Consider the following 17,307-nt stretch of genomic DNA (forward strand, 5'->3'; position numbering starts at 1 on the left):
GTTGCAAAGCTTTTTTAGGGCTGCTGATAAATGCACACAGGATAGACACACCAGTCTACCATATGCTTTAACTTGAAGGCTATTGGCTCTAATACCATTGGTCAGCAAACGTAGCTCCCTCATTAAGTGACTGAAGGGACCTCTCTCTGCAAATAACACTGCTACCCCAAGTCACTTATCTTTACTTGTTCTGTGGACTGGAAAGTCAATCACTTTGTTTCATGCTTTGACTCAGCTTCTGCTCCTCTGTCACTTCTCCTGTGTCAATGTTTTTTTGTCCCTGGGTCCAGAAGCTTGAATGCACAGGATCTTGGTATGCATTTGACTCCTGGTTCTGCTTTTTTTTTCCCTCCTCCTTCTTCTAAGATCATTTTCTACTGATGTTAGAGTTTCAAGTTTTTACAATTCCATTTAACTCTGTTAACCACTCAAACCGATTCATAGCATCCTATCAGCATCTCCGTCATCACCAACCACCTTTGTGGCTCTTCTTCTTCCATGCTAAGCACCAGAATTAGTTTAAAACATCCCTGACCCACCTGAGCTCACTAGTCAGCAAAACTCGGACACTGCTTACTCTTCCTCTCTCTGTTTGTCTCTCTTGCTCATCCTCTAGGACTATGTCACAAGCTTGAAGGACTCTATTCTTTTTCAAGTGTCACGTGCAGTCAAATTTGGTTCCTCTCACATTAGGACTTTGATCTTATGACGGCCTGCAAAGCCCTCCTCTGAAATAGTCACCTCAAGTTAAATAAGTCTCATTAGCCCTATTGATTCATTAATTCCCAATAATGACTCAGATTTCATGGAGACTGTTCACCCATACTTATGTTGTTGTTGTTAGGTGCCATTAAGTCAGTACCAACCCATAGTGATCTTATGCACAGCAGAATGAAACACTGCCTGATCCTGGGCCAACTTCACTACTGTTGCCAGGCTTGAGTATATCGATGCTGCCACTTGGCTAATCCATCTCGTTGAGGTACATCCTCTTTTTCTCTGACCCTCCACATTACCAAACATGGTATCCTTCTCCAGTGACTGGTCCCTCCTGACAATATGTCCAAAGTATGAGAGAGGAAGTTTGGCCACCTTGGCCTCCAAGGAGCATTTCTTCCAAAATGGATCTATTGGTTCTTTTGGCAGCCCATGGAACTTTCAATATTCTCCTCGAACACCATAACTCAAAAGCATCAATTCTTCTACTGTCTTCCTTATTCACTCTCCAGCTTTCGCATGCATATGATGTTATTGAAAATACCATGGATTGGGTCAAGTGCACCTTAGTTCTTAAGCTGATATCTTTGCTCTTCAACATAAGGATATTATGCTATCACGAACAGCACTGTACTTCAGGGTAAATCTTGAGATGATCATTGGCTGATGAATGCAATTCCCTTCCTCTTCAATTTGTCATTGCTGGCATAGTAAACCATAAAAATTTCTGATTCAAAATAGCCAGTACCAGTCCATTTCTACTCAGTATTGCCTAGGATGCTGATTTTTATGTGTTCCATTTCATTTTTTATGACTTGCAAATTTTCTAGATTCATACTGTATATATTCAGTGTTCCAATTATTAATTGATATTTGCAGAAGTTTCTTCTAATTTTGAGTTTGCCCCATCAGCAAATGAAGTCCAGAAATCTTTAATCCATTCATGCCATTAAGGTCAACTCTACTTTTGAGGAGGTAACTCTTCCCCAGTAGTAATCTGAGTACCTTCCAACCTGTGGGTCTCATCTTCTGGCACTATATTAGTGTTTGTTTCCCTACTCTTTATGAGATTTTTTCAATCACTGACCCTCTGAACTAACCCACCTCCTGCTTCCTAGTCTGTCTTAATTTGGAATTTCTGCTGAAACCTGTCCCCTAAGTATGATCTTACTGGCATAGTTTCCATCATCACAGCAACCCACAAGCCTTAACAAACTGACAAATAGGTTGTTGTTGCTAAATGTCATGGAGTCAGTTCCAACTCACAGCAACCATGTATAGGGTTTCCAAGGAGCAGCTGGTGGGTTTGAACTGTCGACCTTGTGTTCACAGTCCAGTGCTGATCCTGCAACATCACACCAAGAATCCAAACAAGTGGTGGGTGTCTATAATCACTACCTCCAGTATACAATAAAATGCAGCTTACATTTGCCTACATATCTGTTACAACTTTTCTAGAAAATAGTTAGCTGAATTTTTACCAAATTTGACCTGATCTAAAACAGAATATAAGACATGGTTACCTGGTATGGTGCTATAGGATAAACACTGGGCTGCTAACCAAAAGGTTGGCAGTTCAGATTCACTAATCATTCCTTGGAAACCCTTTGAAGTGTTGCTGTGAGTCAAAACCAACCCTAAAACACTTAGCAACAACTTAGCAAGTCATTGTGTCATTACTGTAATGAGCCTGAGGGAGAAGGATCACAAAAAGGTAGGTTTTCCTCTTCTCACTGAAATAATATTTAGTAATTTGTTGTTGTTAAGTACCGTGGAGTCAGTTCTGACTCATAGTGACCCTGCACAGGGTTTCCGAGGCTGTAAATCTTTAAGGGAGAAGAACACCTCATCTTTCTCCCATGGAAACACTGGTAGATTCAAACTGCTGACCTTGAGGTTGACAGCCCAACTGGTAACCACTACGCTACCAGAGCTCCTTAACATTTAGTTATAGGCTCTTATAATTTCTGATTAGGACAGACATGCCAGGTGAAAATAAAAAAAAAGTATAGAAAATAAACAAACAGGGCTTCATACCACCAGCCATAAGATGTTTTGCTTTGTGTTCCAACAGTGATTTTTTTCATCAAGCCACTTTTTCACATGAGAAACCCTAAGCTATTGCTCAAGAGTGAGTTGAGTAGAAATGTAGTTAACTATCAGTTGTTCCATAAGAGAAAGATGAGACTTTCTGCTCCCATAAATATTTACAACCTCAGAAATCTTATACAGGTCGTTATGAATCAGAACCGTCTCCATGGCACATAACCACCACTACCACCACCACGATGTTCTAAGCAAAATATTGCAGGTCCTGGATTTATGTAATGGTGTTTAATCTAGCTGTCCCTACACCTTCCACATTAAACTATATCATTCCCACTTCATAGATTAGAAAAACAAAACTAAATGAATCAATTACTTGGTCTAAATCACATCACATGACTTTCAAGGAGATTTGTACCTGGCTTCAAAAATATAACCTGCACTGACTCTAGTTTAAAAGCTAGATAAGAGTTCTATTTATAAGGAGTTGGAAGCATAACATTGTTTTTATATATTAGAAGCAATCCATTCTTCATCTAGAGGCTAACACTGTGGAAATAAGACTTAGATTCTGATTATGAAGTAGGAAGTATCTGCCTTAGGTTTACATTTATACACACAAGAATCTCTGACTCAGCTCCAAACTCACTGTATCCAGTTGGTCTGACTAAGACTTTATGAGAGCAGAAAGATTCATATTTCTCCCATGGAGCTACTGGTGGGTTTGAACAGCTGACTTTGCAGTGAGCAGTTCAGGCTTATCCTACAGTGCCACTAGCACTCCTTCTGCCTCAGCATTTGTCCATTTATAATCCCATGCCTCTGAATATAAAATCCCCACAATGGAGACAAATTGAATAGTTGTCTATTCTTAGGAGAAGTCTTATTTTCCAAGTTTTGCCTGGTACTTTCTGAATAACCCATGTAATCCAAAACCCTTTAGACATTGTGTTAAACTACAAACTTTTAGTAATATCTGTGGCCATCTGAAGGATTTCTAAAGGATGTTGACATAATCTAGTTTTTAAGAAAACCACTCCAAATTATAGCTTTTTATATCAGATACCACACACAAAAGAGATCAGTGTTCAAGGAGTGTTATAGCTTTTGATCTCTAATACATTTTTTCAGACTTAATATTTTTATGTATGCTTTTCAGAAAGGCCAACACAAATTTCTTTTCGATGGAAAATAATTCAGTCAGAACCCCAAGACTTAATATTTTAGCACTCCAAAAACTGATGGCACTACTTAGGATACAATATTTTATAAAATAACTTTTTTAGAAAAAAATAAAAGCTATGAGAATAACTCATTTGAATTCACATTCCCAGACATTAGCCAAGAATCAACCTTACAAAACAAGTCTTTTTGTGGAATACAGTCTCAGATCTGCTATGTTAACATTTTCTGCACATCTTGTTAGCTTGAAAGTAACACTATTTCCGGTGAGCATTGGGACTCACTCGTCTGCTGTAACAGAACCTAGATGGATAAACTAAAAGCTTTTGGGGGGGAAAAAATATACAGCTCCTCACAGCTGCATGGTTATTGAGCTATTTCCCTTGGGAGGGTCTTCAAACAAAAAAAGAAACGAAAAGAAAAACAGTTTCCACTGCCGTAGAGTTGATTCCGACTCAGCCATACTACATAAGTCAGAGTAGAACTGCTCCTTAGGATTTCAGACTGTTATTTTTTATGGGAGCAGACACTCTCATTTTCCTCTCATGGAATGGCTAGTAGGTATGAATCACCAACTTTACGGTTAGCTAGTTAGTAGCCCAACACTTAACCTACAGTGGCATCAGGGTTTTTTTGGGAGAGAGCCTTAAGCATTTACTAAATCTGCCATCTTGAAGTTGGTTATAATTCATGGAAACCCCATGATCACAGAGTAGAACTCTGTGCTCCACAGGATTTTCAATGGCTGAACTTATTGGAGGAAAATTTCCAGGCCTTTCTTCTGATGCACTTCTTGGTAGACTCAAATTTCCAATCTTTTGATTAGCAGTCAAGGATGTTAATTCTCTGTCACACCCTGGGACTCCTGAGTATCCATTATGCTCTTGCAATTTTACAAGTTCTTTCAGCCTAATTCTATATGTAATGATGAGATTTTTAAAGTGAAAGGTATTGACCTTTCTCAAGTACATTTGTGCGCAGATATAATAATTAATAATAAAAAAATTCTTATCACAGTGCTAATAACATTCGACATGAGTGGTCATCATGTTTTCATTTCTCAAGAGAGAACACTAGGCACATCTTCATTCACTGCCTGGTTTTACTGTTCCCCAGTACTTCAGACTCTGAGCTCAGCAAGGATAAATTCCAATTGGTCGATCTCAGACTATCAACACTGAGATAATAGGAGCTAATTTAGTTCTTCATGATGACATGATAATGTTCTTTCTCAGGGGTATGAAATGGGAATCAGCTCTCCTGTGAATACCAAGAGAAAGGAAATCATGGAACTGGAAAATGAGTTTGGCTCTTTAAGGTTACATTTTGGCCTCTTTCTGTAAACTCTGAAAGTATTTGCATGAGGCTTGGATTAGGAGTCAGCAGGAAAAGGTAAAGAAAAACCAAATGCCTGCAATTACCATGGTGACAGTCCTTCATTTGTCCCTGAGGTACAATGCATAAGAAGAAAAGGGATGACAATTTGCTAATTGTTCTGAAGTGTTTCAGACAGGTCTAATTTTATGCAAAGGAACTCAATTAAATTCTTGGAAATACCCTCTCCAATGTAAGAATTTCTCCCCAGGGAACATAAAAAGCCAGATGAAAGGATTTAAGAATGAGTTTTTACAAATTGTTCTTATAATCTTCATTTCTACCTTACAGGCATTAGAAATGCAGAAGATGATTTTGGGGGAAATTAAAACATGCTTCAGGAGATAGTTGTGCAAGTATTTTATAATAGAAAGTTTAACCTTGCAGTTTTAGATAATTTTCTGATTTTTATTCAAGGTATCTTACTTTCATTTTCTTGCATAGCAAACAAGGAAAAAAATAACTACTCACTTTCTATTGTGCTTACACAATTTCAAATGCTCTTATATCCTCCAAAGTACAAAATACAAAAGGATTATTTGCTCATAAAATAATTTTGTAGGAATTTTGTATTTATTTTGTTCTTTATGTATGTATGTATTTTTACTTTAAGGATGACATTTCTGTAGTGAGTCATTATCCATATGGCAAGTCGCATGGGTGCTTCTCATTCAGTGTTCTTCAGCACCAGCCTCTGGAACTTATTTCCATGTTCTTGATAACATCTTTTCTTCAAAAGAAATCTTCTATTTCTGACTATTATACTATATGCCTGGAACATGTGAAATATTTCCACTGAAAATTATTTACTGGTTTAAAATTTTCATGAGGAAATGATAAAATGATCTTTTGGAGATTGATTAAAGATTATTTTTATTCTGTTTATAACTGCTGCTATAAATCATTGAGTTCAAACATTAAAAGGTGAGGGAGATGGGTTCAGGTCACATCAAGATTAATCTGTGGTACTGGAACATGTGTACTAAAATAAACAATTTAGACAGTCCTTGCTTTAGAGAAATAAACAAAGGATATTGACAAAACTAAAAGAGACAGCTGGGTGACAGTGCAAACTAAAGCACTATGCACAGACTTTGAACAGACAGGGACTAAGCCTGGATGAGACTACATCTACAGAAACTAAAACTTTACGTTAAAAATGTTTATGAGGTACCAGTTATCTAGACATTTACTTAATATTCTTTTACCAGCCATGATTCCATTGGAATTCTAAGGATTGGATTTCATTTCAGACTGTTTTCTGAATTTAGGCCCAGTCGAGAATTCTTAAGCCTACTTTTTATTCTATGCCCTGAAGAAGTAGTTGCCCTTTCAACTAGCTGAAGTAATAACAAAAGAAATTCTCTCCTCCACCTTCTGCCAAAGGTATAGAAACAAAAAGACTGACATAGTACTTTTCTTCATGAAGTCGTCAGTGTGTGTGTTTGTGTCTACATGTATCTGATATGAGGGTGATGTTGTTGTTGTTACGTGCCATTGAGTTGATACCAACTCATAGCGACCCTATGCACTACAGAACAAAACACTGCCCGGTTCTGGGCCAACCTCACAATTGTTGCCACACTTGAACCCATTGATACTGCCACTTTGCTAATTCATCTTGCAGGGGGTCTTTCTCTTTTTCTTTGACTCTTCACCTTACCAAACATGACATCATTTTCTAATGACTGGTTCCTCCTGACAATATGTCTCAAGTATGAGAGACGAAGTTTGGCCATCTTGGCCTCCAAGGAGAACTCTGGCTGCACTTTTTCCAAAATGGATTTATTGCTTCTTTAGGCAGCCCATGGCACTTTCAATATTCTCCTCCAACACCATAACTCAAAAGCATCAATTCTTAATTGCAAGGTAACCTCAAAAAAATTTAATATACCTGCACATCAAAACTTTTTAAATAGAAAAATCAGAGAGAGTTAGTAAACATTAACACAGCAGAAAATAAAATGAAAAGAAAACCAGAAATAAAGTTCACTCAGTGCTCATTAAATAGAACAAACGCATATACACATATGCACACACACACAAACACACAGCTAAATGAGAGAGATCAATTCATACTTATCAATAATTACACTGAATACAATGGATTAAATATAGCAATCAAAATAGAGAAGATAGAGAAGAAAACAGGATACATCAGTATGCTGTCTACAGAGACACATCAAAAAGATGGAGACAGCTTAAATGCACATCAGCAGAAGAATAGTTAATCTTTGGTGCACATGCAAATGGAAGATTATGCAACAGCAAAGAAGAATAATTAATCTTAGAAATACCTCAAAATACAGATGAACCTGAAGTAGATTATGCTGAGTGAAATTAGTCACTCACAAAAGGACAAATATTGTATGAGGCGAATGTATAATGTTAAGAAAATGTTTTCTTGATCAAATGAGCAATCTATGACGGTTCCTACAGGCATAGAGAGGAGGAAAATTTATTCACAGATTAGAGAGTAGACAAAAGTTACCATGGGTGACAGAGTAGGAAATATACAACAAAAAGGAGGTTAACAGAGGAAAGATGAAGTCAAGGAAACACAGGGAAGAGTACAAGAGTTAAAATGAAAAGAGGTAAATACTGTTAACCATTGATACAGGTGGAGTCCTGGTCTGGCGCTATGGCTTAATATGCTGGACTGCAAAGTCAGTTTGGACTCCAAGTCAGCTGTTCAAGCTCACCAGCCACTACTCAGAGACCCTCTACAGAGTTGTTGTGGGTGGGAACTGGCTCAATGGCACTTAACAACAACAATTGATTCAAATATGCAATCAAGATGTATTGATAATTACTGGTGATTGGGACATAAAGGTTGGAAACAAAAAGGAAGGATTAGTAGTTGGAAAATAAGGCCTTGGTGATAAAAATGATGCTGGAAAATAGAATTTTGTAAGACAAATGATTTATTCATTGAAAATATTTTTCTTAAACAAAAGAAATATGGCTATACACATGAATCTCAAGAGACGAATACAGGAATCAAATTGATTACATATGTGGGAAGAGACAGAGGAATAGCTCTTCAGTCAAATCAAGGCCAGGAGTCAACTGTGCAACAAACCATTGATTGCTCATATGAAAGTTCAGGCTGAGGTTGATGAAAATTAAAAGGAAGTGAAAAGAACCAAAATATGACCTAGAACAGAGCCCACTTGAATCTAGAGACCATGTCAAAAGCATATTTGATGCATTGGATACAAAAAAAGTTGTGGATGACATCAAGAGCATCATACAGGAAGAAAGAAAAAGGTCATTAAGAAGAAAAAGATCAAAATGAATGTCATAAAAGACTCTGAAACTCACTATCCAGTGTAGAGATTCTAAAACAAATGGAGGAAATTAGAAAGTAATCGAGCCGGACAGAAAAGTTCAAAGGTCAACTAGAGGGAAGTAAAATTAAATGTGCAAAGACCAGGAGTTAGAAAACCAAAAGGGAAGAACACACTCAGCATTTTTCAAGCTGAAGGAACTGAAGAAAAAGTTCAAGCTTTGACTTTATTTAGTGATTATTTGGGCAAAATATTGAATGATGCAGAAAGCATCAAAATGAAATGGAAGAAAAATACAGAATCAGCATACCAAAAAAATTGGTCGATGTTCAACCTTTTCAAGAGGTATCATAAGATTAAGAGCCAATGGCACTTATGGAAGAAGTCCAATGTGCACTGAAGGCATTGATTGGCAAGTAACAAGGCACCAGAAATTGATGGAATGTAAATTGAAATCTTTCAACAAACTAATGCAGCACTGGAGGCGCTCATTAATCTATGCCAAGAAATTTGGTAGACACATACCTGACCAACTTTTCAACCACAAATATGTTTGAAAAGGATCCATATTCGTGCCCTTTCCAAAGACAAGTGACGCAATGGGATGTGGAAATCATCAACCAATATCCTGTGCAAATATAATTTTGCTAAAGATAATTAAAAATGGCTGCAACGTTGCATCAAAAGGGAACTGCTGGAGGTTCCAACCTGATTCAGATAAGGACATGGAGCGAGGGATATCATTGCTGAAGTTAGATGAATCTTGTCTGAAAGTAGAGAGTTCCAGAAAGATGTATAACAATACCTGTGCTTTATTAATTATCCGAAGGCTTTCAACTGTATGGATCATGATAAGCTATGGATAACATTACAAATAATGGATATTTCAGAATACTTTATTGTGCTCATGAGGAGCCAAGAAACAGGTGTTCAAATAGAAGAAACACATACTAAAAGGTTTAAAATCAGGAATGCTGTGCACCAGGGTTATATCCTTTTACCATATTTATTCAGTCTGTATGTTGAGGAAATAATACAAAAAGCTGGATTATATGAAGAGAGCATGGCATCAGGATTGGAGGAATACTCATTAACAACTTGTAATATGCAAACAATATAACATAGCTTGCTGAATGTGAAGAGGACTTAAAATACTGACTGATGAAGATCAAAGATTACAGTATTAGGTATGGATTGCACCTCAATGGAAAGGAAAAAAACCAAAACAAAACCTTACAACTGGACCAATAAATAGCATCATGATAAATGGAGAAAAGATTGAAGTTGTCGAACACTTCATTTTTCTTGGATCCACTATCAATACTCATGAAAACCACAGTGGAGAAATCAAATGATGTATTGTATTTGGCAAATCTACATCACAAGACCTCTTTAAAATATTCAAGAGCATAGCTGTCAGTTTGAGGACTAAGACTCACTTGACCCAAACCATGGTATTTTTAATAGCCTCATATACATGTCAAAGTTGGATAATGAATAATGCATTTGAGTTATGGTTTTAGAAAAGGCTATTAGAAGTACCAAAACAAACAAGCTGCCAAAACAAACTAACAAAAAACAAACAAATCTGTATTGATAGAAGTGCAACCAGAATGCTCTTTAGAAGCCAGAACAGCGAGACTTGGTCTCTCATACTTTAGACATGTTTTCAGGAGTGACTAGGCCCTGAAGAAGGACATCATGCTTGTTAAAGTGGAGGTTCATAGAACAAGAGAAAGACCTCTAATGAGATGGAATGGCACAGTGGCGGCAGCAATGGGGTCAAGTATAACAACGATTGGGAGATGGTGCAGGATCAGGCAGTGTTTCATTCTGTTGTGCATAGGGTCATTATGAGTTCGAAACAACTCAATGGCACCTAACAACAACATATAAATATATATATATACATACATATATGTGTGCGTGTGTGTTTAGTGTTTATATATATAAACCTCCTGCTGCAGAGTAGATACACAAGTGTAAGTCAAAAAGTATTGCTGCTAGGGTACCTGTCGGGGACCCGCCTCGACATTAGGGTTCAGTTCACGAGGAGAGGATACCTCACGGCAATTCATATATATCAAGAATACACAGAAAGAGACAAAGGAGACAAAGAGAGAGACAAAGAGGCACCCCAAAGCCAGGGTGGATACATCACTGATAGGCAGGCTTGGGACTACAGGCATCGTGGCCTCTGCAGGCAGCAACTCACTGCCCTGCAATCTTTACTGCATGCCTTCCAACCCGTAATGCACTGCTATCTTTACTCTATGCCTGCCAACCAGCAATGCACTGATCTTTACTCCATGCCTGCCAACCAGTAATGCACACCTGGGGAGGCCCGGGCCTCTGCTTTATTCAGGGGAGGAGCTTCACACCAAGCTGGGAGGGACTTAGGCAAGGTACAGCTAACATCAGTAATTTTCCAGACATTCAGGTACCTTACATTGTGCTTTTGCTGGTTCGAATCCCAGGCCAGCAACTTGGATTCTCAGGCTCAATTAACATATCTATAGCCCCTGAGCATAGTTGGGGGAAGGTGAGAGATAAAGACAAAAGCTTGGGCGGAGTCCTGCTGCTTTGGCTTCCTGAGCCAGGTCTGCAGGAGGACTCCAGATGCCCAGGTGAATGGGCTGCACCTGGAAAAGGATTAGGGAGGATGGGTTCTTTGTCTATAGAACAAAGAGCTGTGAACTAGCTAAGACATTTTTAGTTAATCCTTTGGAGAAAGGCTTAACCTTGCAACCTTTAGTCTTGGCTTTAGGAAAATACCACATTTATCTGTGGATTGTCAAAGGCTCCAGTGTATTAATTTAATATATATACCTGAATATTAATATGAAAGCAATTTGCCATTAACTGCCAGTGGCCTCATTTGTTACACTCGGCCCTAGAGGGCCTCGAACCTCTGACTAGTCTTACACGGTCTGCAACAGGTACCCATTCATGCATGCATGAGTTTATTCTAAATAGAATGTGTTCAAACAGCTCTCTCTTACCCATCTATGGCTGCAGATAAGTCGTCTCAGCAATACACTTGTCTTAGTCTCATCAAGGTACCTTAAAAAAAAAAAGTCAAATTAAAATAGTAGCATCTGAGGGTATCTGCTGGGCTATTTAAATTCAAGGCAGAGAGGTCAACTTAGAAGGTTATGGCAAATGTCCTTTGGAGTCTCATTGGAGTAATCTTCATGAATATAAGAGTTTCTTGAAGGCCATAAGATGATCACAGGGGCCTATTCTGAAAAAGCTCAATTAAAATTCATAAGTTAAAGTCCAGAGAAGTTGTGCTCATGGATTTTGTCCATCATGGCACTGTACCTGCTTATTCTTCCAGGGTAACAAGGGTTATCATGTGATCATTTTGTTGGGACACTTTATGCCATCCATCCTACAGGTCTTATCTTGCTCATTACTACTTCACTTCCCCCAAAATTCAAAAACCATTTAATAAGACACAATTTGAGTCCTTTGAGGATGTCAAAACTGTCATCTTTATGTGGTGTAAATCAAAAAGCACAGAATTATTCATGGAAGAGTTGACAGATGTAAGCAATACCATCAGAAATGTATAGGCCTAGATGGAAGACATGTCAAGAAACAATTGCTTCACCTTTGGTTCCTTTTCTTTGATAAAAGTTTCTGTGATTTTGTAGCAATACATTTTTACTTAAACACATATATCTCCTATTGGTTCTATTTCTCTGGAGAAACAGATCTCATATGTTGCTTAAGTAACTGTAATATACAGCCTTCTTTGTCTATGAATACATAACATTTAACTCTTAATTTCCACGTGCATCCACTATCCTTGATTAGGATAAAGTAAGTCTGGTCAATGCCAACTTTTCCTAGATGGATATATTGGCAGATTGCTACATTTCTTTCCTCTTGGGAATGGACGTCAAAAAGCGTTACTTAAGATTTTTAAGTTCAGCATAAGAAACTGTCTTCATCTAAAATGAGCAATGACTCCTTTTGCACTAGTGCACGCAGTCTGGCCAGAAATTGGTTATAATCTTAATTATGCCACTTATCTTCTTATAAAAGATTAATAGATACACCAGTAATAATTAGATCTTCCCCAACTCCTGAACAATTACTCTTTCTCTGACTGTGTTTTTGGAAGAAACAAGTTAGTAAGAACCAACCCCCAACACTACATCTACCTCAGTCATATTTCTACAAGGAGAGGAACAAGTGCATTGAAAGCTTATTTCATATATTCAGGAACTGGGGAGGGCGACAGGAAGTATTGCACTTAGGGACTATTGGAGGACTCAGTGCAAAATGAAAATACAGGACACCTTGTTCAAAAATTGCTTAAGATTTTAAGACAGTGCTTACAAAACATTAAACCAAGTGTGGGATACTTCTGAATGCAGACCCTGTGGAACTGCATAGGTTGAAATTTCAAGACGACTGCCCTGATTGTAGTATCAGGTGTACGTATAAGGAACTACCTTGTGTACCCCAGTTTAGGGCCAGGTTTTGTTCTTCTCTTATGGTGATATTTTTCTCAGTGTCTATAGACTGACTGTTATTGGAAAAGATGTGCAGTGCCATGGGTTTCTCTTTATATAAATCTTTTTTGATCCTATGATTGTAATTCTGTCAAAAATGGTTGAACTTGGCTACAGTCTACCCTGTGAATGGTATATTTTACTCACATAGCAAGGATTGATTGGTATACTAGTTAGAAAAGTCATGTGTAAACCTACCCTATAGTATTGAGCAACTTGTGGAACAACATATGTGGTCCTGCTGTGAGGCTCATACCTTGAATTGACAAGGAGTTTGCTTATTGGAGGGGCTTTAAAAAGTTCATGGAAAAATTACATTATCATTCCATTCCATTTTTTAATGAACTTTTTGAAGCCACCTTAAATAGTGGCCAACCTCACAAAAGTCTTTTAGAGAAAGGAAGGGGGGAGGAAGAAAGCTCCTATAGAGCTGAAATATGAGATAAAGGCTGCAAGAGTGAAGACGTTGAGAAGCCTGAACAGGGTCTGATGGCAGCAAGCTACTAGAATAGCAACTAAGAGAATGGAGCAGGTTGCTACATTGATCACAAGTTGGGCTGGTTAACAGCAGAGAGACCTACAGCAGGGAAAACTAAGGCAGAGAGGCCTGCATGATCAAGAGGAGGTCTGCACAGCTAAGAAGTGCCTGCTTGTTTACATGGTCCAGAAGGTCCTGCTAGCATGATCTGAGATTTGCTAGTACAGACAAGAGCAGCTGAGAGAGCTATCTGGGTTGGAAGCTGTCCTGCACTAAAGCACAAAATATTCCCCAATTCACCTTGGGGAAGCCTTCCAAGCCTAGCTTAGGTGTTTTCTCATTCCAAGTTGTAGCCTACTGCTTCTTTAATAAACCACAGAACTGTCAGTATGGTCTGTGAGTTCTGTGTGGTCATTGCAATGAATCAGAGAGCCCATCAGGAAATAGAGAATGTTATGGAGGGATAAAGGCTGGCTGGTGTCATACTTGTTAGAAAGTTAGAGAGAGAAGGTGTTTGACCTCCACCTCATACTAGCTTTGGGTTGATCCTGATCCTTATCCCTTATGAAACTAGATGAGTTCTGATGCTAGGTAACTGGGTTGTCACTCAACCAAATCTTAAGGCATATGGATCAGCCAGGTGGCATCATTGATGGCGTCAAGTGTGGCGGCGGTAGTGAGGTTGGCCCAGGATTGGACATTGTTTCGTTCTGCTGTGCATGGGGTCGCTATGAGTGGCACCTGACAACAACAACAACATATGACTTAAACACCTATTCACTGGAGGCACAAGTGTGTTGTACTATAATGGCTCCCTCTATACCTTCCTAGTTGTTAATTAACATAATAGCTCTTAATGGATATAAAATATGCCTTTTTGTGGAAACCTGGGGCACTACTTTAGTGGGGTAAAGGAAGAAGGGCTATTCTCTGGCACCAATAAATCTAGAATAGCCTAAACAAGGGCAATAAGTAATGTCCACTGTGTTCAATGTGCCTTCCATTTTTATTATTCCCTTTTATCTTTCATTATTGCTCTGTCATTGCCCTTCCCCCTACTTGCTCTCTGTACATTCTGTTTTGATATGTAGACATGACCGTCTAATTAACATTTAATTCCAGGAAAAACATGACTGTCTAATTAGTATTTAACCCCAGGAAAGAGAAATTTAGGTGCTTGGATGCAGTTTAACTCTGTGGATGGAAGTCTAACTTTGGGAATTCTAGGTTTAGGATGACATATGATGTTCTACTCATTCCTGCTTTTTTTATTCTGCAAGTAATAAATGCCTATTAATCATGCCATTAGAAGTATCTGATCTATGCTCTGTTTCATAAGTTCCTTCACCAGGAACTTATCCTTCACTAGGAACCTATACCTTTGTACATCATGGCTCTGGCTACCACAATTAGAGGACCTCCGACTCACGGTGACCCTCTGTGCTATAGAGTAGAACTGCTCCAAAAGATTTTCTTGCCTGTAATCTTTACAAAAACAGATTTCCAGACCTTTCTTCTAATGTGCTGCTGAGTGGGTTCAGCACACCAACCTTTAGTTGTCATTTGTGCCACTAGAGATCACAGGACAGAACTATTTAATGTAAGAGACAATGGAAAATGAAAGGCATTGATATATCCCTTATCAATATAACCTCTAACACAACTAAAGCTGTGGGAAGTCCTGGTGTGGCACTGTGGGTGAATATGCCAGACTGCAAAGCCGTTTGAACTGCAAGGTCGGCGGTTTAAGCTCACCAGCACTTCAGAAACCCTATACAGGGTCACTATGAGTTGGAACCAACTTGATGGCACTTAGCAATAACAACAACAGCCTGCTGTGGTGCTGTTGTATAAGCATTAGTCTGCAAGGTTGATTTGCACTGCAAGGTCAGTGGTTCAAGTTCACCACACCCTATACAGGTTCACTATGACTCAGAACTGACTCAACGGCACTTAACAACAATACCAACCACTTGGACTTTCCTAGACATGTCACACAAGAGACCTTGTTAACATTTGACATCTACAGCAAATTTACTAATGAGACAGCAGTTGAGTAAGTTTGGATGCAAAACAAATAGTGCATTGATTCTGTTTTTCTCAGTGTCCTCACGCTAAAAAATTCTTCAGTCTGGTATGGCCACACATTTTTATCAATTTATGTAACTTTCTACTTTCTCTTTAAGAATCAAGCACACGTGTCCTGGTGGGGCACTATAGGATAAGCCTTGGACATGGTGGTTCAAACTCACCAGCCTATCTTCTGAAACCTGATATAGGGTAGCTGTGAGTCAGAATTGACTCAAGGGCATTTAACAACAACAGTCACATGCAAATTAAAAGCTCTTCTAATTGTGGTAGCCTAGAGCCAAATTCACTTCTCAGGCAAGCCAATTGAAATTGTTGCTCAGTCCACAAATACAAATTCTGTGTGTGGCCCCAGTGTTTAGTTACAGAATAACCCAATGTGAATTACTAAATGAGTAATTCCATCTTTCCAAGTGGTCTTCCTTTCAAAAATCCAATAAAATCAGAAAGAATAAAGTCTGCTTGACATATTGATAAAGATGTGAGAATATACATATATGTATATATATATCGAAAAGGGCAAAGGGGTTTTATTCAGTTCTGGTTAAAACCAGCTTCATCTTTTATAAGAACAGTGGCAATCAAATTTGTTCTCGAGTTTCTCAAAAATGTAATTAGAATGCAGGGAGAAGTATATGAAATGGGATGGGATTATTTATAAAAGTTTTAGAATAAATCTTTCTGGGTCAAGAGATTTGCCCAGTGGCAAGAATTTAATACATAAGCATAACTCCTTTAAAGAACTCCTACTCCAGGGATTTTTTTTTTTTCTTCCTCAACAGAAAGGAATTTGAGGAAATGAAAATTTTCAAAGGGATGCGAGAAGTGGATGGGCAAAACTCAATTTGATCTTCACTGTAATGGTATTATTCCATTTTTGCATTAAAGATTAATATCCACAATGAGAAGATTATGCCAACTACTCTATAAAAGGCTATAAACCTTGAGGCAGTCATCTCTGACTTGCTTCCAATCATGCTTGGAATGACAACACGCACAAAGAGATGCTAAGAAGTGCAATGTCATCAGAACTCAGAAGGCTGACAGATTGAACTAGGAAGCTGAGACTCACCCCAATTTTCTTTTTAAATCTGAGTTATGTACAAATGAAAAATCTGTTTCAAAAATTCTGCTGACACTATAGAATAATCATAAATTTCCTTGACTGGAAAAAAAAAGAAAAGAAATTCATATATAAGGGTAAGATAAAAAGTATTGCTTCAAAATCATAAACAACTTTATTAAACAATAATATTGAAATAGCGAACAATGATTTCTCCACAGATCCACCATGAGGTCGATACACTTTTGAAGGAAGTGTTTTTATCTCTGTAATTTTTGCCTAGAAAACTCTGATTTATGTCAAAACGGCAGTTTTTGCAATCTGGTGTGACTCAAATACTGTTCCTTTTCAATGCTCTTTGAATTTGGGGAACAAAAAGAAGTCTGAAAGGGAAAGATAAGGGCTTTAGGTGGATGAGTAAGATTTCCCAATGAAAATCTCACAGTTCTTGCTACCCTTAAAGAAAGAGTAGGTGCATTGCCAAGATGGAAAAAATCTTCGGTGCAATACTACAAGCTTTTTTCTCACCAATGCACTTTTCAA

This window comes from Chrysochloris asiatica, unplaced genomic scaffold (assembly GCF_000296735.1).
Source record: "Chrysochloris asiatica unplaced genomic scaffold, ChrAsi1.0 scaffold00388, whole genome shotgun sequence".
Taxonomy (NCBI): domain Eukaryota; kingdom Metazoa; phylum Chordata; class Mammalia; order Afrosoricida; family Chrysochloridae; genus Chrysochloris; species Chrysochloris asiatica.